Below are 13,915 nucleotides of genomic sequence, written 5' to 3' on the forward strand. Positions count from 1 at the left end.
ATCTAATGTTCCAAGTGTCTCAAAGGCTTTGAGTTTCCAAAGTCCCACAATTTCAAAGTCTTCAGTGTCTCCTGCTTTACGTCAAACTTCATCGTTCCTCAAATCGGAGTCGAGTCACCGCGAACGGAGTTTATTGGCACCGTAAGTGTTGGAAGAACACCGGTTTATGGACTCCTGATTATTTCCGGTAATACATTCCCGAGGCGATCAGCCGCGTCTCACGTCGATTACGCGGCTCGATTTTATCGTGATAAATTTATTTGCGTTTCCGATCTGCCCTGGTAACCGGTTCGCTCGACAATGCGTAACGCTCGAGCCACGGCCATAGAAAGCGTCCGTTGCCAGTTTAGAAAATTGTTCAGATTACCCGATTACGTGTACATGTTGCAGACGAGATATTGAAACACGGTTCTCTGTTCCGATTTGCATTTATGCTATTAGGTGCTGGGCAACAGTGTGTAGTTTACGTTGCTGTTCGGTAGGTGATGAGCAAATTGGGCAGGTTGTGATATGGAGCCTGAGTATGATAGGTATAGGATAATGTGATATGATTGATCTCGAGATCAGAAATTTTAGAAGTCTAAGTTTTCTAGGTCACAAAAATTAAGATTCATGAGAATTCGTAAGTTTCGAGGGACTCAAAGTCTCAAGTTTCAAGGGTCCCAAAGTACTGAGTTTAAAGGGTCCCAAGTTTCAATTTTCAAGGATTAAAATATCCAAGATCTCAAGGCTCCAAAGCCTCAAGGCTCTAAAGTCTTAAGGTTCCAAGTTTCAAGGCCCAAAAATCTTAAAACTCCAAAGTGTCAGGACTCAAAAATCTTAAAGCCTCAAAGTCTCAGGCACCAAAATCTCAAAGCATCGAAGTCTCAAGGATCCAAAGTCTGAAGACGTCAAAGTTTCAATACCCAAAAATCTCAAAACTCCAAAGTGTCAAGGCCCAAAAATCTCCAGTTCTCAAAGGTCTCAAAATCTCGTGTTCTCAGGGGTCCCAAAATTCTCAAGAACAACTTAGAAGCTCAAAACTCCAAAAATCGAGTTCCCAAATTCTGAAATTCCTAAATTCCTAAACTCCCAAAATCTGAAAGTCCCAAAGTCCCAGCACGAACTATCAACGCGTCGTCAATCACGTCCGCGATTATTCAACTAGCAAGCCAACCTAACTGTAACTTGGAACAACATAATGAAAACAATAAACCGACACATAATTTGCAGTTTCACTAAATGACTGTAAACAAACCAGCGAAGGTGTGTTTTGATGGCTGCGCATGAAACGTGGAGACATTGAAACATGACTAGGTAGTCTAGAATGTCAAACGAGATTAGGAAGATTGATCGCGGAGAACTCGTACAGTGGAGAAAGGTCTTTAGGAGACTGTTTAGAGTTCTCCTGCCATCTACTAGTCCGTACCAGTGACACGTCTACCTTACAACGTAAGAACACCTTGTACTAAGCCAGTCGGTTCAGAGAACTGTTCAGATGACCTGATTACGGGTTATGGGTGAGGATGAGTAATGATACAGAGGTGGTAGGCGAGCTGGTGAAGGTGTGATTTGATGCTTGGACACGATGGGGATGTATCATGTTTCCGTGGAATCGTCTGAATCACTCGAGGTAGACAAGGATGTTGAACAACATTAGGAAGATTCTCCAAAGATGTCTAGTAGGAATAGGGACTGTTTAAAATCCACTCGCTATAGTCCATATCAGTGGCAGATTTTATACCAAGTACCAAGTCCAAAAAATTGTTTAGATTTTTCGATTACCTACGAGAATGAACGATGATACAAACCTCTGACGCGACTAAAATGGTCAGGTTGTCATTCGAAGATTTGTAAGTGACAACCAATGAAGATACGACTGGAATACGACTTGGTCAAGCTTAGAATGCATTGCGTTCTTTTGGATACATCGTAGTAAAGCAAAGATGTCGAATGAGATTAGAATTCATCGGAGAGGTGCAATTTCACGAAGGTCTTTTTTATAGATTGTTTATAGCTCGAAGACGAAGAGAAATGTTCAGAGAAAATTAGTACAATTGCGATAGGTCTTTTACGGGCTGTTTACAAATTTAATCCTATCTACTAGCCGATATTAGTGCCACGCGTACCTGGGAACATAAATGCATCCAGTTTCGAGAACTACCTGTTTAGATCAACCGATTACGTGTTCGCATTGCCGACGAGTCAATGAAACGCGGCTCTATATTCTAATTTGCATTTCAGCTACCGTTTTATCGCGGAATGTCATCGATTTTATCACCGCGAATATGACGTAATAGAATTCTCGGGGGAATTAGCGTTGCATTCTTGTTTTCGTAACAGTTATTTTCTCTAACCTGTACGCCGAAGTTTTCCTGCGTCCGATTTTTTCGTGTTCCTTCGCTTGGCGCATTTTTATTGTATTGTATTCTGGGTTAGGTTATTAAAGAGCATATAACTGTACCTCGCTTTAACACCGTAACTGTATATTTATCTCTCGATCTGCGCATCATATTTTATCTAAAACGTCGATTCGGATTGTGCTCGACTTCGAATGTTGATGCATATATTTTATGTAGTTTATCGCACGACGGAATGTATCGGTAAAGAACCGTATCGTTATAAATTTAATAAGAAAGTCGTCGTTTACATTTACTTTTCAAGATAATGAAAATGAATTTTTCCTGATTTTAATATTGTTTAATTGTAATTGATTTTTATTTATAGTCGAGGCAGTATGGTCCGAGAAAATTGATTTAAACGATTTCGTTCTACTTCGATTACTGTGCGAGCTTCTTTTTTAAATGAATGGTTTAACGTTTGAAAATGGAGCAAAGGGGAGTAATTGCGCGTGATCGTCGACACGTCTCGCGTCTCAGTTTTGATTCCCATTATTCATCGTTTCAGTTATTTTTTTTTGTTCCTGTTCGAGGATACGCGCCTGCACCAATTCACAGAAATTAAGTCACTTTCGTTTCGGCGAGGCGAGCGGAATACTAACGACGCGAGCCGCGTGACGCATCGGATATGTAATTTTATTTTATAACAGTCATCTCCATTCGTGTCAAACGACGAGAAAATTGCGGAGTTCGCGAACCCCTGCGAGATATTCTAGTTTCTAAATGAGACTGCGAGCCGTCGATTCGGAAGTCAAGTAGGTCGAGCGTCTGCTTTTAAAAGCATCCTCGAGGAACGGTGCTAATAAACACTCTAATTGCGCGAGCCAGATCTCTCATCTGAAATTGAATCTCCCCTCGAATGATATTTCCAATTTCCGGTTGACGGTGTCTGATCAAAAAAATCGCGAACACAGGTGCGACGTTTAATTTAATTATTGAAGTCTTTCAGCATTTGCATACTAAAGATTGCTATACTATTGATTGAGTACCTAGTTCCTTGAGGACTCGAAGTTGAACAGTTTGGACTGAAGCTCTAACATTAAAATTTTTCAGGTCACTAAATGTAAGGTTCGTCAACGTCTCGATATCTCGAGGCCTCAAATTCTCACAGTTCCAAAATATCAGGTCTCAATATGCCTAAGTTTCTAAGTTCATGAAGTGCCAAAATAAAAAAAGTTTTAAAATCCGTATTCCCCTAGATCCTAAAATTTCTATTTTTTAAGTTCTAAGTTTACAATGTTTCAAAAATACAAATTTCTAAGATTCCAAAATTTTAGATGCTCAAGTACTCGAAGTCCCTAATTCCCAAAGCTCCACAATTTTAGATCCACAAGTACTCAAAATCTCAAAATCCCGAAGCTCAAAATTGTTTGGATCCCCAAGTACTGAAAGTCCCACATTTGCAAAGCTGCAAAATTTTAGATCCCCAAGTACTCAAACTCTCAAATTCCCAAAGCTTCAAAATCTGAGATCAGTAGTACTCAAAGTCCCGAATTCCCAAAGCTCAAAATTTTTAGATCCCAAGTACTCAAACTCTCAAATTCCCAAAGCTTCAAAATCTGAGATCAGTAGTACTCAAAGTTCCGAATTCCCAAAGCTCCAAAATTTTAGATCCCAAGTACTCAAAGTCCCAAATTCCAAAGCTCAAAAATTTTAGATCACCAAGTACTCAAAGTCCCAAATTCCAAAGCTCAAATATTTTATGTCTCAAGCACTCGAAGTCCCAAATTCTCAAAGCTCCAAAATTTCATATCCCTCAAGTACTCAAAGTCCCAGATTCCCAAAGCTCAAAAATTTCAAAGACCCAAAGCATCTAAAGACCTACGCACTGAAACTAAAAAATTCTCAAAGTCTCATCTCAAGCCTCCTCTACAATACCCACTTCGAATACAACCAGTCTGAACTTAAAACTCTGAGCGTCAGAAATTCCAGGAGCCCGTTGCACTCGTCTGTGGCTCCAGCGAATTTCGATACCCGTCTCTAATTCAATTCACAATATTACCCCGAGTTCGCACACGATTTCCACGGCAGCGTCGAAACAAACCGAAGCAAAATAACCTATCCGAAGAACAAAAACAACTGAAAGTCAGAGAACCAGTTGGAACGGCTCGGCGTACAGACAGGGTCCTAAGCGCTCGCTACCGTTCGCGAGCAAGGCCACGGGAACACAAAAATCGACTCACCGATTTGAGACAGCTCGTTCCTGGCAGCCGAACGTGTTCACCCTTCCTTCATTCTTGATCACTCATACTCGGGGCCCTCCCTGGCACGGGATAAAAACTGATCGTCCCGCGAGAACCCAGACACAGCTCCTGATCACGACTGTAGATCACATGTGCCACTGAACTCCCGATGATCCACCCTGCGCGGCTCGATCTCCTTCGATCGAAATCCTCCTGGACTTACTTCGAGTACGACGACCGTTGTCGATGGCTACCCGTGATTCACTCAGAATTTTCGTCGAGTCGTCTATCGAGGACGATCTACTAACTCACGATCAGGCGATGACGTTCGATTAGGTCTCGGGTGTTCGATCGATCGCGATCACGATCCTTCTGTACAGGCGCACGTTCGATTCCGACGTTCGATCATCCAGCGATCGCGGTCACGTACCGACGAGATCCTCGGGGTGAATGGAAGCTCGATCGATCAACGATATCATCCAGCGATCGATCAGTCGATCGCGATCCACGGAGATCCACGGAGGCAGAGGCCACGTCGGGCTCCACGTGCACGCGGTTCGACTACCGGTCGCGCTTTGAGGATCGGCTGATTGCGTCCAGCGTGGACGAGGAACCCGTGGAAGCGGAAGAGTAGGGAGCCGCGTGCTGCCAGCCGCTACTGCACAAACCACGTGTCGTCTCCCGCCAGGAATACCAGAGTAATTTTACCTGAGCCAATATCGCCGCGGTCGACGATTTCGATAGGATTAACAGAGATTTGTTGTCTCTTTTCGAGAATCGCTGGGTGGGTGGGGAAGATTTACGACGCGTGTGTAGCAAAGAGACTGGCGAAGGTGGTATTGCACCTTGTGTACGATTAGTTTGAAATGTTTTCAAATATTAAGGATTTCAAGGAGATTCTAGGGGATCTATTTATTTATGCGCGTTGGTTAATACATACGGTGATACGAAGCTAGAAGACAACTGGTGATTGTGTTACTCGAAGTTTGGAAAATTGATGAAGGTGTTACTTGAAGTTTGAAAATCTCCAAGTGCCAATTTCTCAAAGCTTCCAATTTCCCAAATGTCCAAAATTTTAGATCACCATGTACTCAAAGTACCAAATGCCTATAGCCACAAAATTTTAGATCCCTAAGTACTCAGAGTCCCAATTTCCCAAAGCTCCAAAAGTTTAGATCCGCAAGTACTCAAACTCCCAAATTCTCAAAACTCCAAAATCTGAGATCCTCAAGTACTCAAATTCCCAAATTCCCAAAGCTAAAAAATTTTACATCGCCAAGTACTCAAACTCCCAAGTTCCCAAAGCTCCAAAATCTGAGATACCCAAGTACTCAAAGTACCAAATGCCTCAAGCCCCAAAATCTGAGATTCCCAAGTACTCAAAGTCCCAAATTCCCAAAGGCCAAAAATGTTACATCCCAAATACTTAAACTCCCAAATTCTCAAAGCTCCAAAATCTGAGATACTCAAGTACTCAGAGTCCCAGATTCCCAAAGCTCCAAAATTTTTGAAGGGATCTATTTACTCTTATGCGCGTTGTTTCATAAATACGGTGATACAAAGCTAGAAGGAAAACTGGTGAAGATGTCACTCGAAATTTGGAACTAATGAAGGTGTTACTTGAAGTTTGAAAAACTGGTAAAGGTGTTATTTGAAGCCTGTGTATAAAGGAATACTGTCCAATGGGAACTAGCGCAGTTGAGGAAGGTTCTCCTCGGAATTCAAGAAAACAGGTAGCCTAGGACATCGAGCTACGTAAAGAAACACACTCCGACTACATACACGAAGACACTCTATTTAAAAAGACCCGCTACTATTGCGAAAGGTCCCAGTAGAGACTGTTTAAAGGTCCCCTGCTATCTTCAAGTCCACATCAGATCTATACTCCCCATAAAGACATTTCGTAGTGACCTATAAGGCGTTTTCTAATTTGCGTTTGAGTCCGATGCTGCGAAGCCAGTAAGCGAATGGAACTGTGATTGGAAGCTTGAATAAGACTTGTGCAAAGTAGGAATCCATCGCGTGATCATAGAAAGACTGACGCAAGTAGTTTAGGATGTCGAAGGAAATTAGGAAGATTGTTCGGAGAGGACTTTCCTAGTTCCCAGGGACTGTCCAGAGGCCCGTTGCTATCTACCAGTCCATATTTGTGGAACATCCACCATAAAAACGTCTTACAGTAGGCAGTCCGCTTGGGAAATTGATTAGATTACTCGCTCGCGTGTTTGCGTTGCCGACGAGTCAATGAAACGCAATCCCGTCTTGTAAATTGCGTTTCAGCTGCTTATGGGCGAGGATGAGCGATGATAGTAGGCAAATCAGTGGAGGCGTGCATTGAATCTTAGGTATGACTTGGATTGAAAATATCTGAACTCCTGATGTTTATGCATTTGTGACAAACATACATAATATATCAACAATAATATACGTGTTATACCATTTAGAAGATGAAGCACACTTTTGTTTAAGTTTGAATTCTTTTTCTATACCTGTCAATATAGTAATTAGCATAATGATCTACAGAAATATCTTTTAAAAAGTGAATAGTAAGTAACGAAACTGATCAGCTGGAAGCTTCAACTTCCATGCTTGTACTACACTAGCCACATAATGTACACTTGGTCAGTTTCGAGTGGTCCCTGTTAAACGACGACCTGTTTGTCGGGCACAAACTGTCGAATATGTTTTCCCCGCGTGATTGCGGAGTATTGATTACAGGGTCGCGTGTACTGTTTACTGCCCACAACGTCTGCTCGCCTTGGGACACACAGGCCCTGTAATTTCTGGCGCTCAAACACGATCCCTCCGCGCCAGTCTTGGACTGTTCGCACCCTGCAGTTAAGGGCGCTACCGTCTTGGCACCCCGCGGTTCTTACAAGATTGCCGTATCTGTTCCATCAATTATACGCCATAAGATCTACATGGCGAAGTAGCCGTTGCTGTTGGACGGGCCTTCGTACCTCGTAAAACAACCGCTAATGGCGTTTCTTTTTTAAGAACGAAATTTATTAGTCGAAATAGAGATTCAGAGTACATGGCAAGGTTTAATATTGGACGGTGGGGACACTCCTGATACTTTTGTTGAGAAGTCGGAGGAGTCTTTTGAGGTGTAGTTTGCATAAAATGAGTCTTCACAGGTTGATGTCAAAGCTTCAAAATTTTAGATCTCGAAATACTCAAAGTTCGAAAATTGTAGATCCCAAGTACTCAAAGTCCCAAAGTCCCAAAACTCCAAAATCTGAGATCTCCAAGTACTCAAACTCCCAACTTTCCGAAGCTCTGAAATTTTTGATCCCCAAGTACCCAAACTCTCAAATTCCCAAAGCTCAAAAATTTTAGATCCCCAAGTACTCAAACTCTCAAATTCCCAAAGCTCAAAAATTTTACATCCCCAAGTACTCAAACTCCCAAAATCAAAAACTCCCAAATTCTCAAAGCTCAAAACTTTTAGATCCCCAAGTACTCAAACTCCCAAAATCAAAAACTCCCAAATTCTCAAAGCTCAAAACTTTTCGAATCCCCAAGTACTGAAAGTCCCAAATTTGCAAAGCTCCAAAATTTTAGATCCCCAAATACTCAAAGTCCCAAATGCAGATTTAATGATTCGAATTTTGATAAAGGTTATTTTACTGTTGCCCAGGATCTCACCCCCACATATGAATGACTAACGCCATTACTCGCATAAAAACGTAATCAATAATCTCAAAACCAATTCGTCCTCCCTCCCCAACGAAAAATCTTTAGAGTTTCCAAGATCCTTTACACCTCCATACCTCTTCGCAGAATCTCCTCGATAAAAGTGTACCGAAGCAAGAGCGCATCCCATGGCTGAGCCATCATGTGCACAAACTCTGATAGAAAGGAAAATCCTGTCACCGCGCAATTACGTTTGGAAAATGGACGAATCCTTGTTTCCAGCGACTCGATCGAACGCGACGATAAGGAAACGCTTTATCAAGGTAGCGTTACGGCATCGTTCCGACCGATACGAAATGCCTCTCGACTGTACCGAGAGACAGAAAGAGAGAGAGAGAGAGAGAGAGAGAGAGAGAGAGAGAGAGAGAGAGAGAGGAGAAGGAGGAGAAAGAATCTGGTGGAGGGGTGAGGCAAAGAGGAGATCGTAGATATATTTACGTATGTACGTGTATGTACGTAACTGGCAGCCAGCGCGGTCCCTCTCGCCTTTGGGCGAAGTGGGTCGACCTCTTGGAGAACAGTCGAGGCCGACGGCCTCCTCTCGCTCTGCCTGCCTCGTCCAACGTCTAGTCCTGCGTCTCCTCCCTCCTGGAACGTCGCTCTCAGCGATTGTAATTGAGACTGACGTTTCTGGGATCCCGTCTCCCAGGCAATTGGGCGATGAGTGGCAGTCCATGGGTTGGGAGTCGGGATTAGGACCATGGCGGTCCTCGTGTAGCTATCCACAGGTTGGTCCCTCAAATCAGAGCGAAAATCTGACACTCCTGTATGCTTCCAGGTGACCTGAAATTAGACATTACGAAAGGAACTGTTTAGAAAATTATTTACGTTAGGGGGTGTGAATATTTGAATATTACGGAGTCTGATTTTGTTTTCTCTTAGGAAGGATTTGTTAGAAAACGGTGAAATTTGGTACAGTGACTTGAACAGATGAGGCATCGATGTTTACTCCATGATATTTGCTTTTTGTTTAAATTTTGCATTTGCGGAGGCGTACGTAGATCCATGAAAGGCTGTTTCTTTCTTTATTTCTCGGTGATAGTTTATCAGAAAATCATGGAGTCTAGCGTGGTACTTTCTACTTCAATATTTGAGGAAAGCTTAATTTTTATTTTACCGGGATATTGATTCGAAGTCACGTTGGAGAAGTTTTGTATATACGCAGAAGATAGTTAAAAGTCTCTATAAGCATGGGACCCAAGAATTATTTTAATTCAATCGATAACGCATCTTCGTCTGAGAGCCATTGACAGAATAATGTCTTATATCGCACGCATATCTGAAATCAAGCGAGTAATGAGTCGGTAGCCGCAAAGTGAACACGGTAACAGGTATACGCGCGTCACAGTGCTGTCTAAGCGATCGCAGCGAAACGTGTCGAGTCTTTCCATAACTGTAAACAGAAGTAAATAAAGTATTTTTGTTCGCGTTAACGGAGTACGCATCGAACATTTGCTGCGGATGGAAGATAACGCATGCGGGGATCGAAAATATTTCGTAATAAGTTTGCTGCGTAGAGTTCGTGCTCGTAGTAAGCAATACGGCGACGGAGTAGCATTCGATTCGGTGATCCATTTCCTAGTACGAAGAGTCGAGTCAATTTAAGAAATAAGAGTATTTCGGTTAAGCTGGACATTCTAAAATTCCACGAAAAAATGTTTCTTGAATGTTGATTTGGGTATCGATAGTAGAAGCATTCCTGTTCCTCGATATCGAGTGGTTGACTCTTTCGTGGCAATTTCTACGACGCACTGTTCTTTCGGTTTCGATGTCTCTTGCACTTAGAGTGCCATCCGAAAGTTTCGCACGAAAGCGGAAAGTATCGAGGAACTTTCCTCCGGGCTGATGAGGAAACAAGGGGACGTTTGTTGCGCGGGATATACGAAAGCTTGTGAAATGGGCTCTGCTGGGTGGGTAAGTGGGACTGTGGGCAGAGCTACCCGGTGGCTTTGTGTGTTTAGGAAAGTTATTTGTCCTACTGTACTCCTCTCGTAGATTAGCCGTCTCGTATCCGATTAAACCTCGGCAAACAATGGTCACTTGATGCCTCCAAACAGTGGCAACTCCAATATCCTTCCTCGTGAAATACCTTCTACGGTTAGCCAACCAAACGCGAGGATTCCTAGATCTTACAAAATTTCAGGTTCTCTGCTTTAACACGTTTGAAAATACTTTTGAAAATTTCTACTGTAATTAAATTTCGTTTACAGCCCATTGGAAATTACGTAATCAAACATTTATCGTGATATTTATATTTGTAATTTCATCGAATTTCAAGAAATTTATTCAAATTTATGTTCGTTGACAGTTAACTTTCAGAATTAATATTTTTAGCTCTTCAGTGATGGGTGACAGTGCAATCAACGTGTTAAAATGAAAAAAAAAAACAAACAAAGAACCATCTTCTTTTATTTTGTGAAGGAGCCTGAAGTGCAATAAAGACGGATGAAGAGCCGAAGAGGCAAACGAAATCAGGATTCACCAAGATCAATGTCGAGACGAGGTATTGTTGCATTGACGAACAAACCGAAAGGCTCTCGACGCCACTCTCGCCAGTTTTTGAAGTTTTCGCTCTAGTTCGCCGCTCTAACGAGTACCGTCTTCCGCCAAGCGGCAAAGAAAAATTTGATACGCCCTGCACAAGTACGTCCCCGTTTAATCGCACTTCGAACGAACTCCTTGTTCCGCAAAGTGTTCCGCGTACCCCTGAAAGCGGAGTCGATCGCGATGGGTGCCTCGGCCATCTAGAAATTCTCATCCAATGCCATGTGATCCGAGGCTGCTAGCTTTTCTCAAAGAACAGGCAAGGAGGATCAATCGAGGATGGCCAGAGGCTGTCTGCAGAGCTAATATTAATCTAAGACGAAGCAGGAAGCCCGAGGAAATGGTCTCTCGAACTAGATTTAGCTAAAATTGCAGCTCGTGTGACCAGTTCGAACTAGAAAATAGTGGGCTAGGTATCTAAAACTCTAGTCTCCATGTTTTATAAATTCTTACAAGAGTACCTAAAAGATGATTCAAAATGACACAGATACTTAGCCTCAACTCTCTAGCCTCCATGATTTATACATTGTTCTAAGAGTACCTGAAAGGTAATTCAAAATGGTACAGATACTCAGCATCAACTCTCTAGCATTCATGTTTTATAAATTGTTTCAAGAGTACCTAAAAGATGATTCAAAATAACACAAATGCTCAGTATTTAGTGACTTCAAAATAGCGACACCTTCTTCTGGAAAGTATTACCAAGAAGATCAATGAACACCGGTTCCGGACTGCTCAAGACACTTCCTAGTCTCTAAACTTAAATTTTAGATGAAACAGAAGACGAAACGGCGTCTGGGTTATCTTAACATATAAAAATCTACAGATTTCACGACAAGCGTAATTGTACGCTGTCGTGAAATCTGTAGATTTTTATATGTTAAGATTGTTTATATTATTCTAACATCTTTATTATCGAGCGTTACGTCAGTGTGACATTTTTCAGATATGCACCCATACTATTTGTAAATGATTTTCAATCATAAAACGTTGGTGCGGATGTATGTCTGACCATCACGGCTGGAACTACTGAAGCTATCCACCTCATATTCACTCCATATGTTCGTGTGGTGCTCCGGATGGTTTTTATTTGTGTTAGACTCCCCTAAGTGGCGCTGGGGTCGCTTTATTCGAAAATTCTTATTAATGGACCGATTTGGCTCAAATTCGCGCCATATAATATTTAAATAAAAAGAAAGTCTTTGGCAAAATTTGGACCCGATAGGTAGCTCTGGGGTGGAGATATTACAGAATAAGAATAGCATTTCACGTGGGTGAAATCATGGGGCACAGCTACAGGGTGATCCGCTCGCTAGTAGACACAATAAATAACCACAACAATAGCCGACCGTCATTGTAGACTTTATGACGGTGACCCCCGCAGCGAAAGCGGCTGTATAGGTCAGCGTCATAAAGTTTACAATGACGGTCAACTATTGTTGTGTGGTTGTCCATTGTGCCTACTAGCGAGCGGATCACCCTGTATTCATCTAAAATCCCTAACCCCAACAGCGACGACCGGCTCGGACCAGGAAACGTTTGGCCAGGTATCTCGCAGCTTCCAAGGTTGGAAGAGCGGCTATTATTCCTAGGTAGCATGGAGATAACAGTACTTAACTGCTCGGGCGCTGTCATTTGTATTTCGTGGCGATAAAGACCGCCGATGCGAGACAATTACGCCTCGCCACTTCAGCAACGCAACGCACTCGACGCGACCGTAACCTTGCTTTCAACTTATTCATGAATACCGTCTCGTTACATCGTCGGAGTAATCCACAAGTTCTGCGGCAAGAATCCCCTTTCTCCAGCAAGTTCGCCTCTACTGTTATTCTAATGACTCCCGTGGGTATGACGCTGAATAAACAGTAGTTAAAGAGACAATTTGCAGCCTGCAAATTGGCAGAGATCACAAGGACGGGATCGCGGCCTTCTTCGCGATGAAAGTGGACCGACGGTGAAAGAGGATTCAACGATTGTTGATAACTGCCGGTGAAATTAGACAACGGGCAGTGTCGATAGCGCGATAAAGTGACAAATATGGGGCGGCGTGGATTGAACGCGAGACGTTAATGCGCCGTGTGTATCGAGCGCAGCCGGACGCTCTCCCCGCGAAATGCATTTCCTTTCTCGTAACTGGTGCGTACTCCGCGGAAATAACGGCCTATTCTGCATATACGAGTTCGCTGCGTTGCTCCGGGGCCCCCTCGATTGGCTATGTGGCGCAGGAGAAATTTTTTAGTTTCGATAGTCGATGGGGAAGCATTGTCTGGCACTGTTGAAAACAGGTAAACAGTTACAACGAGCTGACTAAGGATCCGAATTTATTCAAATTATTCGCGATCGATTCTCCGTTAAAAACTACGTCGAAAAGGCAAAATAAGTGTTTCTGCTACGAACCTTCGTTTCCTAGAGAATCGAGCTCGAAAGTGGCCGCGCCACGGGGGGCTTCCGTAGCGCTGCGCCATCCACCCATTTATGCTAATTTTCTATGAAACGAAGACTCGTAGAGAAAATATTCATACGACATTTTCGATGTAGTTTTTGAAAATAAATCGACTTTAGTGATCGATCCTTTGATACACCTTACACTGTGCCTTCAAATAGAGATTCGTTGCGTAGTTCGCTTCTTTGAAACGAAGAACGATCATTCTTGAAAATACCCAAGGCCACCGGCATAACCCGAAGTGTTTAAAACGCGTCCCACGCTACCTGGACCAAGAAGAGTATCAAGTTCCACCGTTCTGCCTTCCTCCGAAAATAATCGTGCAGGGGTCAACGAGTCCCGCGAATCGCCGACCCCAGCTAAATTAATAATCGGTATCCGACGATTCGTTAGTACCGTTGCTCGTTATCGTTTTATTTTTACCGCGTGCGACCGTTAACATCGACCGTTAGTTCGTCCAATCGCGCCGCAGGATTCGAGAATGTTTGTTCCCCCACGGTCGAAAATCTCGTACTTTTGTTTACCGATTACGCTCGCCGGCGCGGTGAAAATCGCCCGGTGTTAATTAAGGCGCTCCTTTGTATCAAACGCGTCCACTAATTGCGAACGCGTGAGCCAAGATATATGGCGATGAGCTAGATACAGAGAGAAGCGTTATAGGAGGCTCGCAT

General features: G+C 43.0%; 1 protein-coding gene across 2 annotated transcripts in view; it reads right to left on the minus strand.

Annotated features, from left to right (window-relative positions):
• The window catches only part of LOC128887750 (serine proteinase stubble-like), an 81,137-nt gene extending 72,309 nt beyond the window's left edge, over positions 1 to 8,828 (minus strand). The window contains exon 1 of one of the 2 annotated variants that reach the window (XM_054144008.1): positions 8,696 to 8,828. The gene's annotated coding sequence lies outside the window, so the exon portion shown is untranslated. Of the gene's footprint in view, positions 1 to 4,561; positions 5,123 to 8,695 lie in introns of those variants that run through there. The other variant, XM_054143987.1, reaches the window with a different exon arrangement.
• Positions 8,829 to 13,915: the final 5,087 nt, after the last annotated feature.

This window comes from Hylaeus anthracinus, unplaced genomic scaffold (assembly GCF_026225885.1).
Source record: "Hylaeus anthracinus isolate JK02 unplaced genomic scaffold, UHH_iyHylAnth1.0_haploid 0, whole genome shotgun sequence".
In the NCBI taxonomy this organism is placed as follows: Eukaryota; Metazoa; Arthropoda; class Insecta; order Hymenoptera; family Colletidae; genus Hylaeus; species Hylaeus anthracinus.